Here is a 25,551-nt window from a genome sequence, read left to right on the forward strand (position 1 = left end):
ATGCTAGCAAAGGCCAAGACGGATGTGCCAGTTAAATCACCTCGAGGCATGTGTGCCTCTAACAGTAAGATTGCAGAGTGCTGCGTGCCTTCTGATAAGCTGATTGTTGAGACTACCACAAGAATAAACCACTTTTTACTCATTCAGTAAAACAGATAACATTTCCTGTTAAAATCAGCCATCCTTACTCAACTGCACTTCTAGACGCAAAATCTCCAGACATGCAGTCCTGGCTGAAAGTGCATATTTGTCAGTGTGCCTTGAAGGTCTGGTCAACTACCATGAAGAAAAATGCACAGCTCTACATGTCCACTCAAAAAGAGCAGGGTCCCTGAAGGCATTTTTACCTGGGTGTGAGTATCTTATTCTAGCAACTGCATGATATTTTTGCTGCTCTTGTGCTATGTACAAGTGCTATTCTGTTAATCCCCTAATAATCTTCTATGTATTAGGTGTAGAATTAGATAAAAATTAGCTTATGAAGTTTGTATAGATCTCCTTATCTCAATATTTATCAGTTCTGGTGATTTGAAAGATTATTATGCCTTACAGTTTTATGGGATTCCAGAAACATTCTTCATCTCCAGATGCATGTTTGCCATACCCTCTCTTTTAAAATCCAGGAATTATGGGTCAGTGGTATGCCCATGTGAACCCTTTTGCTGAATTCTTGATCTTGTCAACAGTTTACACCTATATTCTCCCAAAACATGAACCGGCTGGATATTTTGGGTAACTGTATCACTCCTCAGGAATACAAGACACATGTGAACAGACACAAAACAGGCTATTTACCAGACTGCATGACACTATCACTATTTACTTAAAAATACAGGAAAATACTGAAACAGAGATGAAAAAGAATTAATCCTCAGTACAGGATCCAGGTTTGTTTTCTTCAGTACTCTACAAAGCTGTTTGAGCTGGGGTGTTATCCTCTGTAAAATTATCTAGGATCCACCTTCATCTTTTGTTTTCTTCCTGAATTGTAGTCTTCTTCGTGACAGTTACCTTTCCTCAACAGAGCAAAGCTCGTCTCACCACCAGGTTAGACAATAGTTCCTAGTCTACAAAAGTATACCCAGCCCTATCTTTCCCCTACCCAAACTTTCCCATGTGTCTCTTTTAAGCTTTCCTCTCACAGCTTTTTTTCAGCCTCGGCTTTGCTGTCTCTGGAGAGTTTCCACTCTCTAATCCCTTCTCTGGAACAAGGTAGGAAATAAGCAATTTTCCACAGCTTTCATCATCTTTATTAATTCATGGGCTAGTTGCCAAAGTACAGATGCAAAGGTTAACTATTCCCTCCATCCTGTTAATACTCCACTAGGTAAGAAGAAAGAACATCTCAGGACACACAATTCTGGAGAAATCATCTTTTTACACTAATCTAAATATAAAAGGTCTATGTTAACAGAGTCCACAAACCACCACCAGAAGAGGTTTACTCTGTTTTGTCTGATCTTTCCCATTGATATTGGTGAAGTTAACTTAAAATACATAAGTAAACAATGAAAAGTAGGAGAACTTTGACTACAGCTCTGTTACCAAGTAAATGTGTAGAAGGGAGAGTCAAGTCAATGACCTGATTCACACACAAACACACACACACACACACACAAAAGTAACTCATTACATCCTTGTCTACCCATACAACTTGACATTAAAAGTAAGAGAACAAGGGGAAGAAGTGTGCAGAAGGGGATAAAGAAGAATATCAAAGACTTACAGAACATTACCTGATGTTTTGGAGGACTTTCTTATTTTGGGTAATACACTAAATATCCTACTTCCTGCAAACCTTTTATAAATCCCGCTATGGTCTACGCCTATGAAGTAGTCAAGTTTCTGGAAACTTTAGTACAGAACGAATTATGTCATACAAACAAAGTGTGATGTGGCAATACAAATGAAGCCAAATATATAATGCAGAAGTAATAGATGTGAAATAAAGCTGATTAAAGATGTATATTGAAACAGGTTATTCAGATGCACACAAAAACAATCCTTTAAAAAAAATCACAGTTTTAATTTTCAGTTTATGAATTCTAATATACAAATCAGGATATTAAAGCAAACATAAATTGCTCAGTAGAACATATGAGATTAAGTGGATATATCCCTGTGGGAGCAATTTAGGTCTTAAACATGTAGTAGGTCTTAAACATGTAGTCAAAATTGTGTATTTTGACAGAGATAAAAATTCTTTGCCTGAAGATCATATTTTAATTGTTTGTTTTGTTTTGTTTTTTTCATGTAACATCAAATACATTTAGTTTTATTCAAATATTGTAGTATTAGAATTGGAAAGGCATGCAAAATGAACAGTGGAGTGTTTTTCTCTGATTTGTTCAGAACATATTTCTGCATGGAATTTGGTCCCAGTCATGACACTTTAAATTAATCCTTCAGACATCTTTGGAACTGAAAATTAATCCTTCAGAAAGTTTAAACATGAACTGCCAATCTGTATGCTAATTCAGATGCTGAATAGCTTGCTACCAAGCCAACTTGGGCACCACCAGTAGCTCATCCTATTTACTTCTAGTCCATGCTATACCACTTTCTTTTTTCCTCTTGTTTCCCTCCAAAGGACTGAGCTGAACACACTCCATATTGTGTGTTTTGGAGAGGATGAGGGCTGTGGTGTACTGCAGGAAGAAAGTTTGAGACATGGAGGAAGATATGTCTCTGTGTCCATGCCCCCCTATCATCATAGGGTATGGAGATGAGGGTACAGGAGAGGGAGTTGATGAAAGGAAATAGGGAAGGAAACAATCATTTGGGTACCTCGTCCCTAGAAATACTCAGTTCACAATTATCTATGGTCATTTTAGCCAGATTAAGATTAATGGTCATTAGTGCAAGAGTAAGAGTTAAAAGCTCACACACACCATTGTGTGATAAATACTGTTCTGCTGCTTCCAGGGTAAGCTTAGCAGCATAAATATTTTTGGCAGTGTCATACGTAACAAGCCCTGAAAAAACATGAGATGCCTACATGCAAAGCTTCTCCAGATGTTTGTGTTGCGTTTCCTAGTGCTCTGGGTGCAGCAGTAGACCCAGGATGGCTCCATGGTTCCTGCTGTACCAACTCTTAGCAAACAGTCTGTGTTCAGGCAGGTTGTGTTTCTGGAAGAGTAACTGAAGTTTAGCTGGGAAGTTACTTCTGAGCTTTTGTGAAAGACACCAGATGCTAATACCCTGACCACAACTCAGCAGACTTCCACAGCCAGAGCAAAGGTACATCCCTCCAACAAAAGTTATCTGTCTACCACAGACATGGCATAGCAAGGTGTCTTAAATTACCAGGAGCTCTCAAGTGAAAGTCTCCAAATTTGAGAATAGAGCTTGACTTTTGTCTTCAGAATAGACGTGTGAGACAAAAAGTAACTAAAACCCAAAACGAGGCAGGAACTTCCAACCATCAGTTTTTCACACTCAGGTCAGTCAGGTAAACATCTTTTCCAACTCTGTTCCTTACAGTAATGGGTTAATGTGTAAAGCAGCCCTCATTGATTGCAAATATTACCAACATTATCAAGAAAGCTGTTACCTGTAAGTAACTCAAGGACACCACTCAGTGATGAAACCAGCAAAAAGATTCACCTCCTCCTTCTCCAACTGTTTTCCTCACAGCCCCTTGTGCCTTCTCTCAAATCAGAACAGGATTTCACAGCAAGGCAGGTCAGGGAGGTGTGAGTAACCTGTGAAACAAAATCAAAGGCAGCTGTAAACTGTAGCTTTACTGTATAGTGACTAAACCAGTAACAACAGTGCATATAAACATGAGCTGTTTGGTTTATTACAACCATTTTTATCAGGCTAAAAAAAAAAAAAAAAAAAACAGGAGGCTCAAGCTAGCATCTTATGTGTTAACAAGGTTCAGATTTCTGCTGATAAGAAAAATAAATAAAAAAGCACAAAGTCTGGCACAGAGTTTACCAAGCAAACATTGGCACTAGCTATGCATCAAAATTACCCAAAGCTGTGGAGAGTGAGTCTGATATACTGTCTATAAAAAGATAAGAACATTTTAAACAAATCTGCGTCTGATATGTTGAGGTTGTTTTTTGTTCTTGTTGTTTTTGATTGATTGTTGCTTTTTTTTCCTGATCGGTACTTAATACAGATTTAATTCAATTTCCAAGGAATTCAATGAAAAAAAAATCCATTAATTTGAATCATAGTTGGATGAGAGATTAAATATGCAGAAATCATTCTCCTAAGAAGTGGCCTGAATTGATACAGTTTCTGTGTGTCAAATACCCCTTTAGCCTTCTAGAGAGACCCAAGAGAATTTGACAATAAAAGGGAAAATATAATATTTCTTTAAGACAGCATCTTGTGAAGCAGGGACCTTAGATTACTCTGTATGAGATTAATTAAAATGCCACCCAGTAAATGAACACTCTTAGTATGCCAAAAGTCTTATGTTTAACGTTAAAATCTGACATATACTGCAATCACTGCAAAGACAGTTGTAGTATGAATATTATAACACTTATTTGCAACATTGATTTTTCTCCTGTACATCACACAACTGCTCTCCTGATCAGAGTTCAGAAACTGATTGCTTTAACAGCTCTATTTATCTCTCAGGCTTTGCAACACACATCATATTTTAACCTTATTCTGAAAGTGTTTGCTGCAAACTGTCTCTTGTACATTTTGTCGATTTACCAACCATGCTTTTCCTTAAAAAAAAAATTCTTCCAGTCACTAGCACCAAAGAAGCAGTACTGACACTACAAGATGTAATGCACATGCTTTAATACACTATTCAGTGTATTTATTTTCTCAGGAAGCATCATATAAATCCTTCTACATGACAAGGAAGTGTTTTTCCTTGCTCTTTTAAATTATAATAAATTGGATTTCTTTTTAAACCTGAGGAGTTCTGCCAGTCTGCAGGGATCACTGGGTGAGGTGGTTGTCAACAGCTCTCCGCTTCACATATGCAATAGATGTCCCAGTCTTGGGGTACAGATGAGCAAATAGCCACAGACTAACTCCTGGGTTGTGACACAGGTGAAATAAAGTTAACTGGTCTGATTTTCGAACACTTTAATACACCAGGGGGACAGCAGTTGCACTTCACAAACTCTTCACTAGCTGCTTATTTATTCCTGCCATGACGGCTGTAACTGTAGGGTTACTCCAGTATTAGATGGCACTGACAGTCTGGAGAATAAGGCTTACAGATACTCATGGCCAGAAAAGAAAATCTTTCCAGAAAACCAATGGGCCCTCAAAAAGCTCCCAAATCTTTTTCAAAACAAAAGCAAATGCCACCTTTGAAGAAGGACTCAGTGGTCTTAATAGCTGGACAGTCCCTGTCATGCTGTCATCTACTATCTGCTGTTTCTGCAGGGGGATAATATCTCATTCTTTTAGCCTCAGAGGGGGAAAGAAATCGTTACCATATCACCAGCTCCCTTGCTCTTCCCATCTCAGGTAAGCAGAATTAGGCAAATCAGATGCATACTGTTTCAAAAGAGTAAAGGTGTCCAAAAAAATGTGTGCTAAACCAGTTGTAAGACAGTCATTATATAACCCTTCAAGTTAGGAAATCTATTGGATTCTTCAACATTGTACATTGTGAATAGTCAGTTAATATTTATGAAAGGAAAATTAAATTCCTCTGTTCTTTTATTTGACAGGAATGCTATGAATAGTGTTTTCAGAATGGCTAGAAAATTCACCTGTATGCAAGAGAACATCACTAAATACCACTTAGAGATCTTCATAGATTGGAAGCTACTCCCCAGTACAACAGCATGAATGTCTTTTTAATTCAAAGGGAATCAAATATATGTATCACTCTTAAATATGTATTTCAGTTGGAAAAAAAAAGTAGCATAGTAGACATTATCCAATGAAACACAGCATTTCCTCCTCATAGCCTTCCCAGGGTGTCTCTTCTTGCACCACATTGATGACAAAGTGATGAACACAGCTGTTCCCAGGACTAATTCAACAAATTACTCAAATCAGGCTGTGTATATTTAAAGTCCTATAATAATGAGCAAAGCTCATTTACAGAAACATCGACAAAAGCATGCGCTTCATTCAAAGACAGTGAAAATTGCACCCCCACAGCACTGGATGAAAATAAAGCAGATAATTGCACAATGAAATATTAGTGAAGGCTGAGTACATGGTTTCCAATCTAGAACCCACATGAAAACTACGGAAGGAACTCCTGTCCAAGTAAAATCATGCCCTTGTTCCACAAGAAAAGGCTTTAGAAGTTGTCTCCTCACTACCTAGGAAATGCACCTGGAATGATTAGCCTTGGCCATTTTACTACAAAATACCCATGTACATTTCATCCACTGGATAATTTCTTTTCAAAATAAATATTGCATATTAACCATAACATAGTTAGACATACAGATATTTACAGTTTATCTGAGTTTTTATTATCACTACTCTCTTATTCTTAAACATGCTATTATTAAATGCCAGTATTACTCTCAAAATTGGAAATAACGTTTGGATAACTTTTAATAACCAAGAGCAATGGTGACTAGTGAAGACTCCCTTACTGACTCTGGAGTTTTCCCAAAGGTATGCCTTCAGTGCTCAGCTGAGCCAGATGAACTGCAGGAGGTCCTCAGAACTGGTCAATCTGAGAGCATCCTCATATGATGTCAGATGGTCTGAACATACGCTGCACTGCCACAATTTTATCATTCCGGCTGTTAAACAAATGAAGAATTTCCATGCTGGAAGTTTAGTAGCCACAGGTCTTGATTCATCTTCAAAGTATCTAAGCAGCTAACGCAAAGCCCTGCTGTAGGATGCTGTGATGCTGAAAGATGAGAAGCTTTCCATCAAGCTCATGGAAGAGAAGTTCTCCAGCACTGTTCTTCCAGATTCAAGATGTCCTTAGGTCACCGACCATTGGAGACTGGGAAACTATTTTGAGGAATTATCATTATATGCTGAATATTCCCTCATTATTCTTGTTATATTCTCTCAGCCACTTCTGTACATAGGATGAAGTTAAATGCACCTTTGGCCTGTTCTAGGATGGGACGCTAGGGTCTCATATTCTTTAAAGACTTCATTTTAACTTGGACTCCCCTCACTGGAGGCTGGCCAGAACCAATATTTATCATGTAATGGACAAATAAAATATCTAATCTAAAATATGTCTTCGGCTTCAATATATGTTATGTTATGCAATGTTTGTTTAAAGTGCACTGTTAAGCTCTTTCTCAGGTTGCAGTTGGTGAAAGGATCAATTTTCAGTTTTTATTTCATGGTTCTGTTTGCTTAGCTGACAATTATACTTAAAAACAGAGGATTTTAGCCATACATACTGATGTATGTACTTGTAGGGTCTGTGAATATGGTTTCATATTATTTTACGTAGAATGAATCGTGTCAATACTGTCAATCATCCCAAAGACTTACAGGTTAAGAATTTGACTTGTTGCCAAAGGCTATATTTTTATGAGAATTTAAGTGAAAATGATCTTGCCACTTTTGAGTATGAGAAAAATGGTTAGGAAAATAGTTTCTTTCTTCCTTAATATGGCCATTATGACTAGATATTCAGTGCTGTAGTCATGACTCAAGCCTTGCCCTAGTTAGGGCTTTAACAGGCATAGTATAAATCACTGTTGCCTTACCTGCCTAGGTAGCTGAGCTGAAGTACATTACTGGAGTAAGGAGTAGAAACTTGACCCCATTATTTGCCATCAGACATAGAGCATTGCATGAAAGCATTGAGCACTGCAGAGCACGGGAGCAGCCAAGAGCAGAACTGCTGAGCACTGCCCCCTGGCAATGTTGGGCACAGTTACAATCCAATCAGACATTAAATTTCTCATCTCACACTTAGTTCTTAAGGAAAATGAGTCCTTATTTCAATGTTCATCTGCAAGAAAAAACAGCTAGAAGCAATAAGGGAGCACTGACACAGTGTTTTTGTTAAGTTAGATATTTAAACCCATTCAAGAGAAAAGATTTTCTTTAGCTAGTCTTGTCCACTCTCTATCACAGTAACAGCATAGCTGAGGTTTGGGGCGGCCTCTGAAGAACATCTGGTCCAACTCCATTGCTTAAAGCAGTCACCTAGAGGAGGTTGCTGAAGACCATGTCCAGTTGGGTTTTGAATATCTCCAAGGAGGGAGACTCCACAACCTCTCTGAGCAACCTATTCCAGTGTTGGACCACCTAAAACAAAACAAAACAAAAAAAAAAAAAAAAAAAAAAAAAAAGTATGTATCTTTATGAAAACCCAGCTTACTTGAAAACTTTTCATCATCTGAATTACTAAGAACAGAACGGAACAGAATTGAAAGGAAAGCAAAGGGAAAAACAGATTATGGATCACATGTGAATCTTTTATTCTGAAAGAGCAGATCTGTTTGCTCCATACCTGCTCCTGTCCTTCATAGTGAAGACTATGAGGTTGAAGAAAGTTTCAGGCACTTTGAATTTAAAAAGTAAACTGGTATAAGATTGAGAATACTGCCTGGACCCAAAGACAAAATTCTGATGAAAGCATCTTGACAGAAAGTGAATAATTTTATTAGACCTTGCTGATGTAAGTAGGCTAAAAAACCTTTCACTGACTGCACTGCATTCTGGAAACTAATTCAGTTGAATGATTTTGTTTGACCTCATTATTGCCCTGAAGCCAATATTGAGGAACAATGAAGACAAAACATTTATGAAACATAAAACTCCATCATTAACTAAAAAAAAAAAAAAATAAAAAAATAAAAAAAAAAATTTAGTTTCTTTTCTTTCTTAGTTTTCATCATTTTTTCCCTCTGGCCAGAAGTTTATCCATCATAAGGATATCCAGTAAAATATTACCTTTCTTCTTACAAATATTCTTCATCTTCATTTATATAGAACACCATAATAACAAGACTACTACTAGTGTTTTTAAAATTCCACATCTTTGAAATAAATCCTGTCCCAAAAACTTTAATTTTATTAACATCTTCATGGTTAATATCACATGTTCAAGAAGACAGTTACATACTGGTATGTATTGCCAGTTGTATCTTTGGGAATTTGTGTCTGCAGAAGAGAGAGTATATTCATACTCTCTCTGGCTTTTCTCAACATTTTTTCCTAGTCCAGAAGTTATTATTTTCAGCAATAGTCTGAATATATTTCCTTTTTATTAAGAACACCCTGAAAAATCAACTATTTTTTGACCCCCAGAATCTGTTTCTAAAAAGTAACAGGTGATACACTGAAAGTTGTTGGCATTGAACATATTTTTTTTTCCCTTGGTATTTGGACCAGTCTGATGCCAGAAATATCTTTAACAGAGTTATGGGAAATTCAAGTATACTTTCCAAAACATTTTAAAGTAGTTTGAATGTTCTCATTTCATATCCCTGTTTTCACTGTGAAAACAGAAGCTCCAAGATATTAACCAGACTGGAGCTAAGAAATGCTGAGCACACAGAGTGTTTGTTTGCTTTACTGGAAATCACAGAGAGCCAGTACACTTCTCACAAATGTCTCATGAATGACAGGATTCTGGCAAGATCAGCACTATCTTTACATCATATAAAGTCCCTTCTAACTAGTTGCTTGTCCACTATCTTTTTTTTTTCTTTTTTTTTTTCTTTTTTTTTTTTTTGACTAAAGGAGCCATTGAGCCATTCAGGAATTTTCAAAGCTAATCACATCTTACTCCATCCTTTTCAGAAACAAACCCAGGTTTTCCATCAGCAGAGGAAGACCAGAAAAAAAAACACATACTTGATGTCCAAAGAAGCTTTGGTTTCTTCTTTCTTCAAGTAAATAAATTAAGACTTCCCCCTTTTTCGTCTTTCTTGGTATCATCTGTGTTAGATGTATGAAAATGGAGCCTCTTTGCAAGGCCTGGGTTGGTCTCAGAGTTAAGAGACTGAGGAGAATAACTGTATCTGTGAAACTGAACTCAATGCCCAAGGGAAGGAAGAGAATAGCTGATGCTAGAGAGACAGAGATGATGAGTTTTCATGAGGAGTCTGAGAAAACAGATATTGGTGTCTGGCCACAGTGCAGTCGCCTAGGGTGGTGACTGCAGGAAGGAAGAAATGGAACTGGGTCAGTGAAGCAACCTCTTAATAAATATTTTGTTATCATCAGAATTCTATATATTCATCTATAGGATACATCCATCTCCTGTCTCAACAAAGACTAGTAGCTTAGAGTTCAGACAGAATGTTGGGTGACTGGAACTAAGTGACTCCTTTATTTCATGCATATCTTCTCTTCCAGCTGGGGCTACTAACAACAAGAAAGTCGCTTACAGCTTTGTCATCTGGATGACACGAGGCAGATAAACCATTGTGTGTCTTTGTCCAGTTTGGGCAACCATAAACAATTTACATTTGGGTAGAGCAGGCCAGGCAAGGAAAAGCAAGCAAAAGACATCCTAACTGATAAGTGTTCTCTTTGCCCAGAGAAGCTGTGGATGCCCCATCCCTGGAAGTGTTCAAGGCCAGGCTGGATGGGGCTTTGAACAACCTGGTCTGGTGGGAGGTGTCCCTGCCCACAGCAGGGGGATTGGAATTATTTGTTTTTTAAGGTTTCTTCTAACCTAAATCATTCTGTGACTCTATCATTCTGCTGTTCTAATCATCAAATAGTCAGTGGTAGAAAGGACTAAAGGTTGAGATCACCACATCTGATACCCTGCTTAAGATCAGCCACAGAATTCCACCTGGTAGTTCTTGTGCCCTGACATCTATCTTATATTTCAGTGTATCTGTTAAAAATCCCATATGCCACACATGTCCTTCAGCAGGAACAAGCAGCTCCTCACCACAGGAATTGTGTGGCGAACTGCTTTCAAATAGAGCGGAGGGAGGGGATGGACGTTTTTTTTCTTCCAAAAGCATAAATGGTTCTTTAGCACATAACTCTCCATGACAAAGACATCCATCTTTTTAGAAATTGCCCTGTAGTTATTCAAAGCTCTTCTGGTCACTAGTATTTTTCTTTGTCACTTTAACATTAATCAAAAGAAGATAATTAGGAAAAATTTAGAAAACAAATCATTTGCAATAAAAGACAAAGCATCTCTTATGGAGCGCTAGCCTAACATTTTTCAGTGCTTCCTAATTGATGGCCATAATACTTTTTCTATATGTGTTTCTATATCTGTTACATTCAGTTGCATGACTATAGTAAAAATATGACTGAAGGAAAGGAAAAGAAGTGTATCTGATTAGTTACTACTGCTGTATCTGACAATCTATGAGCAAATGACTGTATTTCCTTCGAGCTATGAAACCTTTGATAGGCCAGAACTGACACATGCATATGTTTTCCCTCCACAGTGAGTTAAACTTAGGGCTTTCTTTGTATAATAAAGTTTCCATTTATACCATCTTTAAGATGCAGGCACAAAGATTAATTTCAGTAGATATCATTATGAAGAGTTATAGCATAGCTACAATTCTATATGTTAATTTTCTAAGGACTCCTTTACAGTCTGATGCGACCGATGTGATGTTATCAGTGCCACCTAGTCTAGCTGGTGGCCAGCACACATTACAAGCACAACTCCGAAACTCAGCCAAGGTCACCTGATGGGCCATTCAATGATGTAAGAAATAAATTGTGTTCCTATGTAAATGCATCTTTACTTCAGTACAACCTCTTTGTCTAGCAGCAATCAATATTGTCCTACTTCTTAGTCTATGAATATGAAATGAAGTCAGAGAAGTTCCTGAAGACTCATCTATCTCAAGATGAACAGCTTTTCCAAAGTTCAGCTTGTAGATGTTTGAGGGAGGGAAGCGCTGTGAGGAAAATCTGCTATAAAAATAGTTAACAAAATTTAAAGCAAAATAGGCAAGAAATTTTAATGTTACAGTTTTCTTGCAAGTAAATTCAGTTTTGAAACCAAATTTGTTTTAAACATTATTATTTATTTTAGGATTATCTATAAACTATATTTAAATAACATTGAATATTGTACTATAACTTTAAAAAATATTCTCAGCTTTTCTTTGTTCAAAACTTCTTACAGGTCATATAATGTACAGATTGGCTTACAGATTGGCTATATAATCTATGGTAATACTTGTGTCTGCTGAAAGAAAGTTTCTTCCTGCTGTGGAGGACAGGTACATGTTAGTACCTGGTAGAACACTTCCTCTTTTCCTGTATTAATCAATCCTAGTTCCTATCAGTGAAGTTTTCATCCCTTTGTCTTCTAAGACATTCTGATGTCTTAGAAGACAATGATGTACCTTAAAGTTACATTTTTTTTTCATTATTATATCTACTTTAGTATTTCCCATCTTATTCCTCTGAGTTTTTGGCTATACACAGTGCCCTGGCTAACATCACGTTTCTGTATCTGCTGCTGCCCCCAATGGAGAGCTGTTTCTGGTCTTTCCCCTTCTTGACAAGTCCTTCATATGTAAGAAGAATTATTTAAAAAATAAATAAACCAAAAAATAGACACAATAAATAAGATTTCCGAAGTGACATCTTCATATGTTCCATGTTCTCAACATGGGTATTATGGTACAAGCTGACAATCACAAAATGTCACTCAGAGCTCTAAGACTGACTGTTACAATTGCATCAACCCCCAGCTCACATCTTTTATGTCTCAAAGCTCTCATTATCTTTAAGCCTGGAATACAAAGCTATATATATTTTTTTTCAACTTCACATACGGACACCAGCCAAATACCTAGGGGATGTTATTTTGATGTTCAGATGTGCATTGTGCTTTAAGCATACTGATATTCTGTATAATCAGCACACACCCAACATTTCCTCTTCAGATGGTAATGGGAAAAACCCTAAAACAACTGCAGTTAGCTACCTCATTCATTGCTTGTTTTGGAAGACACTTAATTATCATGCCAAGAGGCATGCCATGAGACCCAAAAATGATGTCCTGTTCCTTTTGTGGACAACTGAAGCTATAAAAGAATCTCGGAAGAAATAAAAACAATAATAATTATATATATAAAAAAAAAAAAAGAAAGAAAAAAAAAAGAAAACAAAAAGAAAACCCCAAGGAAATACAGTAGAAAACTTCTGAAAAAACGTGTGAAACGTGTATCTCCCATTCTGTGAACTACACACACTTCTCCATTTATGTGTATGTTTTATAAAGAGAGTTATTTTTACTATTGGACTCACCTATTCCTTTCTTAACTCCTTTAGGTGTAAAAATTCATAATTGCAGCATTATACTACTAAAGTTGTTTGTTTTTTTCTTTGACAGGGGTGGGGTGGAGAAAGAAATAGAGAAAGACATATCTGATTGGCTACATGGCTTTCTCTGTATTTTGTTTTAAAACCCTTTGTCCTTCTAGTTTTATACTACACTGAATAATATATATTTTATCCTTTGTGAATACCTGCAATCTTGGTGTTTGTTTTTTCCCAACAAGGAAGAAGACCATTTATGTTTGTGCTGTACCAAACAATCTGTGTAAATTATTTTTTTATATTCATTTTAAAGAAGTATTATCATTAAATTATAGGCTTTAAAACCTTAAAGATCATCTACATCTAACCTCTCTGCCATGGGCAGGGGCACCTCCCACTAGACCAGGTTGCTCAAAGCCCCATCCAACCTGGCCTCAAACACTCCCAGGGATGGGGTATCCACAGCCCTTGATTTCCTCCCAGACCTTCCACTGCTGGAGGTACTCATTATTTCTCCTAGTCTCTACTGAGTCTTTTTATTTCTACAGAGACTTCCCGTTCATATAATCCTGAAATATCCTGAGCAGGAAGGGACCCACAAGTCCAACTTGTGACCCATTGAGTCCAACTCTTGGCTCCACAAAGGACAACCCAAAAATCAACCCACATGTCTGAGAGCACTGTCTAGACACATTGTGAACTCCAGCAGGCTCGGTGCCATGACCACTGCCCTGGGGAGCCTGTCCCAGTGCCCGACCACCCTCTGGGTGGAGAACCTTTCCCTAACCCCCAGCCTGACCCTCCCCTGTCCCAGCTCCATGCTGTCCCCTCGGGTCCTGTCGCTGTCCCCAGAGAGCAGAGCTCAGCGCCTGCCCCTCCGCTCCCCTCGTGAGGGAGCTGCAGGCCGCCATGAGGCCTCCCCTCAGCCTGCGCTGCTCGGGGCTGAGCAAACCAAGGGACCTCAGCTGCTCCTCAGGCATCATCCCCTCCAGGCCCTTCACTATCTTTGTAACCCTCCTTTGGGCACTCTCTAATAGCTTTATGTCCTTTTTATAGTGTTGTGTGCACAAAACTGCACACAGTACCTGAGGTGAGGCTGCAGCAGCACAAGAGAAGAGCAGGACAATCCCTTCCCTCAACTGGCTTAGCAATGCCGTGCCTGATGCACCCCAGAATATGGTTGGCCCTCCTGGCTGCCAGGTACACTGTTGATTTATAGTCAACTTGCTGTCAACCAAGACCCCCAGATCCTTTTCTACACAATGAATCTAGTCTCAGTAGTATATAAAACTCATGCATTTCTCTTAAGTCCAAAAGGAACAGTTCAGTATCTGGTCTGATCACCTATACAGACTGGGGAATTTTACCTAGTTTCTTTTGTTAAGACCAACAACTTGCTGTGGACTGGACTTCTGACAGTGGTACAGTGGTCACCTAGTTCTCTAATTTTATTTCACCAAGATGTAGTTTGCAAGATTTGTTGCTGGACTAAACCATGAGGATCTCTGACACAAACCATGGGGAAGCAACTGTCTCAAGGTGATATCTCAGTACCCTACACTCACAGCCCACAGCAATGTTCTCCTCAGTGGCCATACCCTTCACACCTCTTTCAATCCATAACTCTCTTTTCTGTATGGCTGTGTGAGCCTGTGCTAGCAGTGGCATAAAGGGGCACTTTAGCTAGCTGTTTCTCAACGAGTAAGTTAAAATAAAAAAAAATAAAAATAATAATAATAATAAAAAAAAGTCTTACATGTTTATAAATCAACTATGGATAATTCTAAGGACTTGTAACAAGTTCAAATGATTTTGACCCCTGTAGCCAGAGTACAGGCAATGACACAACCCTTATCCTGATACTGGTTGGATGGTTGTACTGCAGCCATGCAAACAGCTGTCAGCAAACACTGAGCAGGAGATCCACCTCACACTATGAAGGAGGCCGCAGTGATTCCTTGGTCAGCTATGTAAGCATGAAAGCCAAAGCGTGGATTTATTACCTCAGATATGATCCTGCACCAATGATTTTGGCAACCTGTTGTCTCTGCACATCATCACAGTGTATCAGGTAGATGCACTAGCTTGGGTTAATGATAGCTCTAGTGTCTGTCCATGGAGCTACATTACCCACAGCTCTACAATGATAGTGCCAGGAGCTGGAGGCAGGCTGGAATGTCACCTTTGGCATCCCACAAAAAACAGAGGAATACCACACTGCTCTGAAAAATGCCAGGAGAGTTTTTGTTGGGAAATTCTGGATCACCATAAATTTTCACAAAGATTCACTTGCTGCAACAAAACATTCACACATAATTTTAGTTAGGGAAAGTTTCTCAGCTCCAGAATTAAACATTTAAAAAGGAAAGACACAAAGAGACCTGCCCATCTTGAACAGGCTAATGATTAGGACATCCAAGGTATAGAACCTGAAAAGAGGACCTGGGAAATCAGACACAAAGGAGTTAAGCATAGTCTCTCTTATAGCTTGGGTGTCACGTAATACTGGCATGGTAATTTATTGCTTTCTGGAAGGCTGCAAAGGCTTTGTTTTATCTCAGGGTAGAGTGAGAAAAGTCTGAACTTGAAGGACATGACAGCTACAAAAATCACGCTGAAAAAAGTTACAAAGGTCTAGGTGGGAGCAGAATGTTTGTAAAACACTGGAATCTACTTTAGTAGATAGCATATGCAAACTTCACTTCGGAGTTGCAAATGCATCAGTATAAATAGCATTTCCTTCATTTCTTCCCACACACAATCCCTGCTGGATTTTGAGCAATAAAGCTGAGACTTTTTTGCTCTTATCCTACTCGCCCTAAAACTCTTTGGAGTCTTATCCCTAATCTGAAAGAAAACCAAGATGTTTTCTTACATCTTTGCGCCATCTACTGTCTTCCACAGATCTTAGCATCCAACTCAATTTTATTTTTTTTTTTGCTTGCTGCTGCTTAGATGTTTTTATGGAAATGTCGATTATAATTGCATGACCTCGTTCCTGAGAGGTAACAGTCAGCTCAGAACCCCACTTTTTTCTACAGCTGATGGAAGGTGCCATTATCACAGCCAGACTGACCTCCAGTAGGTTACAGCCTATTCAGAATTTCCCTGAACTATTTTCAGCCCTTCAATAGGTGAACTCTCTTTGGTTTTAAAATGTTCTAATGCTTAATTATCCCAGCTTCCAAAAAGTATGCCTTGTTGCTAATGACTTCTGTCCCCAAATAGCATACTGTTTTTCTCTGAGATGGAAAAGTCTTTAAGGAAGCAAACACAATGAAAAAATAACATTCTTTGTTTTTCCACAGAGACCCTACAAAGTAGTCAATGCATTCCCAGGCTACTTCCTGGATGTGAAATGATATATAATTAAACACCTTCCTTAGAGCTGAAGAAAGGACCAGTGTCTAAAACTGTAGGCCTCCAGCTGCTGGATACCAAATGCTTTGTTAAAGAAAGGCTCCTTGCCTGAAGGGTAGAGATGTTCAGCTGAAAGCCCCTTCTGAGCACAATCAATACACAGTGACAGGAAGCTTGAGATGAACAAAAACATTACATTTCCAGATTTGCTTGCTTAATAATCATACAGGACACTGGATATTAGCTTAAAGTGATGCAGCCATAATGGTAACTCATTTACCTTTAAAACTGCAGCCCACTTGTATGTTGATAACGATAAACAAGTGCTTTTCCAATCTGAATTAAAATACTTAATATTCAATACTTTAAAAAAAAATGCTTTATGGGGAGGAAAAAAAAAACAAAAACTATCACAACAGCCATAGGGGAGAGAGCAAAACTGCAACTAGCTGAAATAGATTTCTGTCTGTAACTAATACTGGATGCTAAGTGAAAAAACATATGAAATGGTGCAATCAGAGAGTAATGCTTTCCCCAGTTTATACTCTCATTCCTCAGCCATCAGCAGCTCTGGCTTCCTGAGATGATGGATGCACTCCAGGTACATTTAACAGCCACCAGTGAACAAATCTTTCATGACTTTTCTAATTCTCTTTTGTCTAAGTATTTGAACTTTTGTCTCCACAGCATCCTGTAGCAATGAGATCCTAAATTAAATTTTGTATTGTACAAAAAGGATTTTTTTATACTGCTTCTTCACTACCACAAGCACGATAGTATTTCTATCACCTTATAAAGACTTCTAGGCAGAAGGGTAGCTAGAAACTCAACTTTCTAATGTAAAATCCAATAAAGAAAATAATTGAAAATAATATATATGCCTTTTACAAATCTATTTTTAAAAGGCAACATTTAATTCCTTTATCATGAATTCAGAAAGCTAAAGAATGACAGGAAAAACATGCTACCAGCACGTCATGATTAAAGGGATGCAAAACACACCAAAGCCACCTTGTCCCTGGCTTCACCATATGCTGCTCAGCCTTCTTAAGGATGGAACCAAAGTGAATTACTATGCACATGCATAGTAATGTGCATAAAGTGTTTTTAGGTGAGGTTTTGTTTTATGGATTCAGGGCAGACTTGAAAACTTACCTTAAAACTTACCTTACTGTGTGTGCTCTAATGCCTCTTAGGCATTGACAGTCTTTAAGTGTACTATGTACAGCCTACTAACTGCTTTCTGTATCAATATACACACATATATCAGATAGCCATATATGCAAATACATATAATACTAAATTTTTCCTTTTAATTTTGTAGTTCTGAAACTATTCTCAATGCAATATCATTCAATGCCCATTACTGCAAATCAAAATCATTCATTTCAAGGTAAACAGATAAACTGCTATTTCCCTAAAAAGTCAGCTCTAACAATTCCACAGATTTTCTTGCTATTGTTATCCCGTATTTAGAACTATGCATTTTAAATGCCAGCCTCCTACACTTGAACACAGCACATAAAGTATATTTCTTGCAACATTAATCATGCAAAGGTGCCTTTACTGGTGCCTATAACTGAATTTATACAGTATATGCAAATGTATTTTTATGTTGGTAAGACTTGCCAGATTTACAGTTTTCATAGTACAAAACAATGATGCCACAACACAGCACTGAATGGTTGAAAATGGAATATCTTTTATTAGAATATGCTGTTTTCTTCAAAACAAACTGTATTGAAGGACCCTGGCAATTTTGATAAAAGCAGTTATATATACTTAATGTTTACTCAAAACATAATATTTGGATTGACTCATTTCTGGAATATTGCCCTGACTTAGTCCTTTCATATTGTTTAAACTCACTGATAGTTCATTAAGATAGCATATGTGTAAACTCACTGATAGTTCATTAAGATAACATATGTGAAATACATTTGTACAGGCAACTTAATTTTGTTACTTCCTAACTTTAGATTACTTAATTTACCAGCTTTATTCAGGTAATAAATACTGAAGTATGGCTACAAATGGAGCATTATAGTTTAGTTTAATATAATCTATTTTTTTTCCACTCCTGACTAAATTTACCTTGCCCTTGTCACTACATAAATGATAGGCAACTATGGCTTTTTGCCCACTTACCTCTGGTTAGATGTGGTGCTGTCTGCTACTGTGCCATTAGATGTCACTCTGGACCATGCAAAAGACCAAGTACATGAACTAGCATCAGCAGCAGAAATAAACAGTTTCAAAATAGGAAATACATCTTCCAAGGCTGCACCTTATCCATGGACCCTCTCCAGTACATACACCTTCACCTCCACCTTCACGTTCCTCTGTGACTACTGGCTGAGCTGACACAACAGCATGTACTGGAAAGCCAGTTAGGCCTCACCTAGCACAAACTTGGTACTGTGCTCCTTTCATTCCACAAAGTGACAATTTCTAAGGGCCAGAGTTTTCAATCACACAGGGGTAGAGAACCATAAGAAAACACAGCCGTGGGATGCCTCTTGGAGGGATGAAGGGCAATGCCAAGCATGGTGTCTGAGCCTAGGGCAAATAATCCAGCAAATGGGATGTTTGGTAGATTGGATCTGAAGCCAACTGATTAACTGCTCTATTCTTGCATCGCTTCTTATGAGTTCATCTTCCTTTCGTCTTTTTGGTTTGTTTGTTTGCTGTTTTATCTTGACTGAGTTGTTACCAGCAAAGCAGTTCATCAGTTTGTTGCTACTCCCCCAGGGGAAGTGAGGAGTTATGGTAACTTTGATCTTGGAGGAGAGATAACAGTGGTGAGGTAAAGCACTCCCACATCAGTGGGGTGGATTCTGCTGATGCTGAAAGCCAGAGAAACACTCCCCACACACACTGACTTCTTGTGGCAGCATGATCACAGTCTTAATGCCTTTACAGCTTTTATTATGTTCCCAGCTCTCTGGTCTAGGGCACCATGACATTTTATGCAGAGCTGCCACGTGAAAACAGGACAAATTCAAACTATCCCCAGGTTTTCTGCTGACACAGACAGCTGTGGCATTTGTGGTCCATCCTGGAATTTCAGCCAAAGGGAGAAGTCCTGCTTGGGATAACACTTTGCCCATTGCCATGTACTTCCACTCATTCTAAGCAGTTCACAAACAGCTCAAGGTGGGGCATCTTTTAAGTCCCTTGTAATCTAACCATATTTATATGTTTTTAGGCAGAGTACTTGTTATGTCTCAGCAAGACAGGATGGATTAATTTAAAATTAAATGAAACAGAGAATTATAAAAAAAAATATTACACTCTGCTTTCTGACAGCAGCAGCATTTAATCTTCTAAGAAACCAGACTACACACACAGGTGAAAAGCCAAAAGAAAGGGGGTTCTGGGCATGAGCCCTGTGTGTAAGGGAGAAGCACAGCACTGCCAGGTTGAGAGTTCACAGACCAGAAATGAAAGCCTTCATTGGAGAACTTAGCCCAGAAACCATGAAAGCAACTCTTTATCTCTCCTCCAGAGATAGGTATGCAGAGATCAAGCTCCTAGGGTTCACACCACATGGTTGTTTTGGGGGGTTCCCAATACATCTGAGAAAGATGAAGTGACAAACCTGAACACAAACACCAAGGATGGAGCAGAGCTGAGAAAATTACTGATGTGTTCCAAGCCTAGTCTGGTGTGTAAATACTGACCTGAGACCAGCATCACGTGAGAAGTGGTCTTTGGGGTACAAGTAAAGCTGTTGCATTTCATTGGTGGGATACCAATACTCTTCAGCTTCTGACTGCCCACCACCTTCACCATTACAAGGGGCAAGCTGCTGCTCTACATGATGCAAAAAGGATGGCTGAAGTTGCACCACTGCTGTTCTTCAGAAAACCTGCTGTATGATTCAGCTGGTGTCCTTACAGGGTTTGTCTGAAACAGCTGTCTTCTCAGCTTGCAAGAGAGCAAATGGGTTTTTGTCCCATTTTCCCTCTCTTCAGCAATGTTAGAAAGAGAAGTGAGCATCTCCTCCTCCATAACATCCTCATCAGTCTCATATTTCCTCAGTTTCCCACATTAATCCAAGGAACAACCAGAACTTGATCCCAGCCTCTGTTATGGCACCACAAAATAACACCTGCCATCTCTGCATGTCACCTTACATGGTGGGGAGAGCAGAAAATGCCATTCATTTCAACATTGCTTCCAGAGGACAATAAAGACAAAAACTGCCTGTTGCTACCTTAATTCGATTTCCTGGGAGGGGTGGATTACTGTCTGCTAGCCAGGATGGATTTGCAATGGAATACGCTCATTAGCAAACAGAAAATGTACACAAAGCAAATCTAGTCTTCCAAATTTTCTCTAGGAACAGCTTTACAGGATTTACACAAGAATTTGCTTGCAGGAAAGGAGATTTGAGCATCTAATTTAAAACATCCTGTTCTGCGAAGTATTTCTTTGGGTGCCCACACATGTGGAGATACTTTGTTTTTTGCAAATGTTTCTGTGTTTGTCCTTAATCTGTACTGCAGCTGGTAGATCAGTGTTGTTTTACAGGTATTAAAAACATCCAGCAGGGTAGCTGCTAGCTAAGGTTTCAGGCTCCTGATAAGAGATGGCAGATGTTCTTCATCGTAACAATGAGGATAGCAGCTGCCCCTGTTTTGCAAGAGAGAGTAGAGAAAACTTGATCCACACTGATGCTTGGACAGAGGGCTGATTTTAGGTCTTCTGGCATACTTAATGAGGTTTAGAAAATAAATAAATAAACACTAGTGTCTCACTTAAGGTCAGAGAAATAGGGAAAAAAGAAATCTACCATGCTTCAGAGAAATAGGGAAAAAAGAAATCTACCATGCTGTGGGGCTGGGCACTAACTTCTCCAGCTTTGCAAGGTAAATTTTGGATTTCTGCATTGAGACCATGCATCTGCTTTGCTGAGAAAGAGCTTTTAAAAATGGCTCTATACAGAAAAGAGAGGAAATTTGTCAGTGTTGCAGGGAAGGAGAATCTGAGAAACAGGAATGGAAACAACCAGATGGATAATTTCAGCTCAGCAAAAGTGATGAAAAGAGCCTCTGCCTCTTGATTAAGCTTTAATCTACAGCTGCTGCAGAATGTATAGAGGTAAGAAAGCTAGAGTGTCCTTCAGGCAGGCTTGCACAATGAACTCAGGGGATGCCCAAGCTATGATGCAGGGCCATGAGCTAGCACCACAGTACCAAACAACGTGGGCTAGAATGGTGCTGCAGCACAAACGGGCTCAGGGACACCATTGCAGTGACACTCACACAGTCCTGCCAGAACCTGAAGGAGCATCTCTGCACATATAATGGCATCGGTGTAGCAGCTCATTCCATGTCTCCAGAACGGCACAGTAATGCCATGGTCAGTAAGACCAGAAACGTGCCCATTGCACTAACACACAATTCCCTTTGTCAGTGGAAGAGCAGTAGAAACTCTTGCAATTGCGCTGCTCCCACTCCTAATGGAAGCATGTCTGACCAGAAAACCTGTTACCAGTCATAGGAGACTGTTTTACAGGCAATAGGTCAAGCTCAGACCCAACTTAGTTGCCTGGACATTTTTCAAGCTGGATTCAGGTGTACTCAAAGTGAACCTGGCTTGAAGCTTTAATAGACAAGATAACTAATATGAAGGAAATACTGAGTAATTACCACACAACATTTTCCAGCCATGACTGGAAATGCACTCTAGTATTATTTGTGCTTCTCCAGGATTTAGAGAGGGAAATCCCGTGGGAGAACTTCTCTGCTTTATCAGTTTTTATGCAGATTTATATTGGCATTCACTTCACATAGTCCCTCCTCAGTTTTGTGAGCTTCTCAATACCTGTCCACTCAAGCAAGTCCTGCACAACACCTCTGAAGCTGAGTATAAGAACATTCAGCAGGAGGTAAGACTCAAGGTGCTTATTTCCTAGCCTGGCACAGGTAGGAAGAAGGAATACCTTGTATCACTGCAGCCAAATGGACAGTAAGGCAAGTAAGAGATACCTTGTAAGCTCATGTTCTTATATCAGAAAGGCACGTGGAAAGGTCATATGAGTCTGCCGTGGTAAGGGAGAACACGTCATGTACTGTAGTATGTATTTTACATCAGATCATCTCATGCACAATTAACTGGTACTGTTTTGTCTCTTTGTTTGCTGATATTGACATCTGCTACTTTGAGTGATTTTAAGAACCTAGTATTTTATAAAATGCTCTGGTTACAAATTGCTGTCTTCTTTCTTCCCCGGGTGTGCATATGGCAATGTACTTTGCAATCAAATCAGTCTAAAAAAAATGCAATTAAGAACATAAACAAGGAATCCTCTTGGGCACCTGACAATAAATACAAATTTGCTGAAGAGCAGTAAGTTGAAGTGAGGATGACATGGTGAAGTCAGAGGGCATAGATAACATATGTGCATGTGTGTGCTCTTTCACATCCTGTTCACAGAAAAATTTGTGAGCAGCAATGTTAAACAAAGCACAAACGCCACAGCCTCAGTAGCAGAGGAATTAGAGATCAGCTATGTGTCTCCCATTCTTCTTTTCTGTCCTGGAATGTGCAATATGTGCTTTAGCCCATCCCATTGCTGAGCACACAGCCGCTATCTCAGCATGCTTGTAAGTTTTCCATTTGTTTTTCACAGTTCACTAATGACTTATAACTGCCCCTGATCACCACCCTGCTGCAAATGATGAATTTAGCAGACTCCACATGTGAATGGCAAAGCATGAGAGACGATGTCAGTACTGGTATGCAACCAAGAGTTTTGCAAACCTGCTGGTGTTGCATGGTATGCTGAAAAAATAGATACACACAATAAGCACCACCTTCCTGCCAGCACAGCTCTTCTTCAAATGACAGGAGCTGCAATATCCTATGAACAAAGAACCATTGTCTGTAAAATAATTCAATTTTATTAAGTTGCTAGGTTTAGTTAACCTTTATAGGAAATAAAAAAGTGAAAGAATCATAATTTTTTAGTTTGCTACTGCCCTATTTAGTCATGAAAAGTGAAGCAAAGGCTTTGTTGATGAAAAAGGTTTCCATAATATTGCTCCACAGATGCATTCAGCAATACTGCAGTGATGTGATGTACACCAGTAACTTTTGCCCATTTACAATGCTGAAGTAATTTCTGCCGTGGTTTTATTACTGACCTACCTACCAGAAAATGGAGATGCAATTGAAGCTCTGTGAATTATTCTTTCAGGGTAGACTCAGCAGAAAAGCATGCTCCCCAAGGCATGTTTTGCACAGTAGGTCTCCTTCTTATAAATAGGGGCTAAGTAATGGCTGAAACAGAGGATTCAGTATGTGGGTTTCCATACAGTTCCATCCTAGTGGAATTAGGATTTAACATCATTGGAATTAAGCAAGGAATTTGATAAGGCTTTTTCTCACATCTCATTGACTTGCTTCTATGGGGATACACAGAGCTGCATTTTTAATAGAAGTCATTTAAGTGAAAACATTTCCCAGTTGCCACAATGCTCAGTATGACTCTTACACACCATCATATCAATCTTGTTAGCTTACAAAACTCACAAACATACTCCCACTAACTATACATGTCAGAGAAGCAAACTGGGTCTGTCCAATTTGCTCTTTCCTAGAAAAAAGAAGGCATTTCAAAGGATGCCCAATGAAATTCGCAGCCCTCACAAGTCAGCAGGCTGTTGGCTTTTGTTGTTGTTGTTGTTTTATTGTTGAAAGAATCCAAACAGAGCAGACCTTTTAGCATCCAGCAAGCTAAGAGTGCATTATCTGAATGCGTTCAATTCCTGTTAGTCGATAAAAGTACATTAGCATGTCATCCTCTGCATTGCAGTCTAACCTCCATTACCTGCACAGATCTCCAATGCAAATAAATAGAAACATCAGCTATATCAGCATGCTGTAAAACTCTAAGATGAATTCCTTTTTCTTTCTTTCTTTGTTCCTCCTGGATATCTTTAAGATAGCGGATCTATTTTTAACAAAAGACATTTCATTTTGCATGCTGTGATCCAGAATGTGCAGAAGCATTTGGCAAGATTAAAAGTAGTGAGTCTTAGGCTTCAGTTTAGCAAGATATCACAGCGTTTTTCTGACTTTAAGCACAGAAGTAGCACTACTGACTTCAGTGGGACCGCTCACCTATTTTGAGGTAGATGAGTGTGTAAGCATCCTGCTGAATTGGTGCCTTTCTAACCATACATCTTGAAAATTTTTGCCATCCTTAAGTATGCTTGTCAATACATTACTATGAAAGGACCCAGCTTTTCTGTTTTTGTTTTTTCTTCTTCTTCTTCCCTGGCATTGAGCTTTATTCATGCTGGGAAAAAAAAAAAAAAAAAAAGATTATTTTGCAACAAACAAACTTTAAATTTTCATCTGCCCTGAAAAAATAGGTAGTGCCCTTCATTTATAGGACTTCAGAGTAGAATTCTGCAGTAGGGCAGAAGGAATATTTATACTGCAGAACTGCACGTTGATGTTCAGTTTTTCCTGTTGGAGATACATTCCTTTTTCAAAGAAGTAAAGTAAGAAGTAGGCTAAGGAAGTAGGCTAAGGCCTTGCACACAGCTGTTTTTGCTTTGTTTTTCAGAAAAGTATGGAAGTTTGAAAACAGCAAGATCATAGATCACACACACAAACAAAATGGTGAAAAGATAAATCCATATGCAAATGCTAGTTAAAAATCTGATGTGATGTGTCCAGTGTGAAATATGAAGCAATGGAACACAATTCTCATATTGGTATAACTTTAAAGGCTTTGATGGTTCCATTTATTCTGAATGCTGGACAAGTGAAAGGAGAAAATTGGGGTCCCTTGGACTAGAAGAAAATGAGAATAACAAATGATTAAAACAACATAATAGCATAGATTCAAAATATTTTTAGAAGGCACCTTTTCAGTCCAGAAGTACTTAATATTATATTATTATACAATTATATTATATAAAACATATTATTATATAATATTTTATGTTATATTATGTAATATTAATGTACTAAATATTAGCAGAAAGACCCATAAATGAAGCTTATAAGGATGGGAGCAGA

General features: G+C 38.6%; 2 long non-coding RNA genes across 2 annotated transcripts in view; one reads left to right on the forward strand and one right to left on the reverse strand.

The window, feature by feature from the left end:
- On the forward strand, positions 1 to 5,799 carry LOC119716461 (uncharacterized). Its single transcript, XR_005264535.2, has 3 exons — positions 1 to 353; positions 5,371 to 5,454; positions 5,661 to 5,799. It is a non-coding gene; the product is annotated as an uncharacterized lncRNA (long non-coding RNA).
- The window catches only part of LOC140002163 (uncharacterized), a 26,103-nt gene continuing 6,229 nt past the window's right edge, over positions 5,678 to 25,551 (reverse strand). Inside the window, exons 2-3 of the long non-coding RNA XR_011808291.1 lie at positions 24,643 to 24,820; positions 5,678 to 8,187 (exon numbers count right to left, since the gene is read on the reverse strand). This is a non-coding gene — a long non-coding RNA (uncharacterized lncRNA). The remainder of the gene's footprint in view (positions 8,188 to 24,642; positions 24,821 to 25,551) is intronic.

Source organism: Anas platyrhynchos, chromosome 3, assembly GCF_047663525.1.
Source record: "Anas platyrhynchos isolate ZD024472 breed Pekin duck chromosome 3, IASCAAS_PekinDuck_T2T, whole genome shotgun sequence".
NCBI classification, from domain to species: Eukaryota; Metazoa; Chordata; class Aves; order Anseriformes; family Anatidae; genus Anas; species Anas platyrhynchos.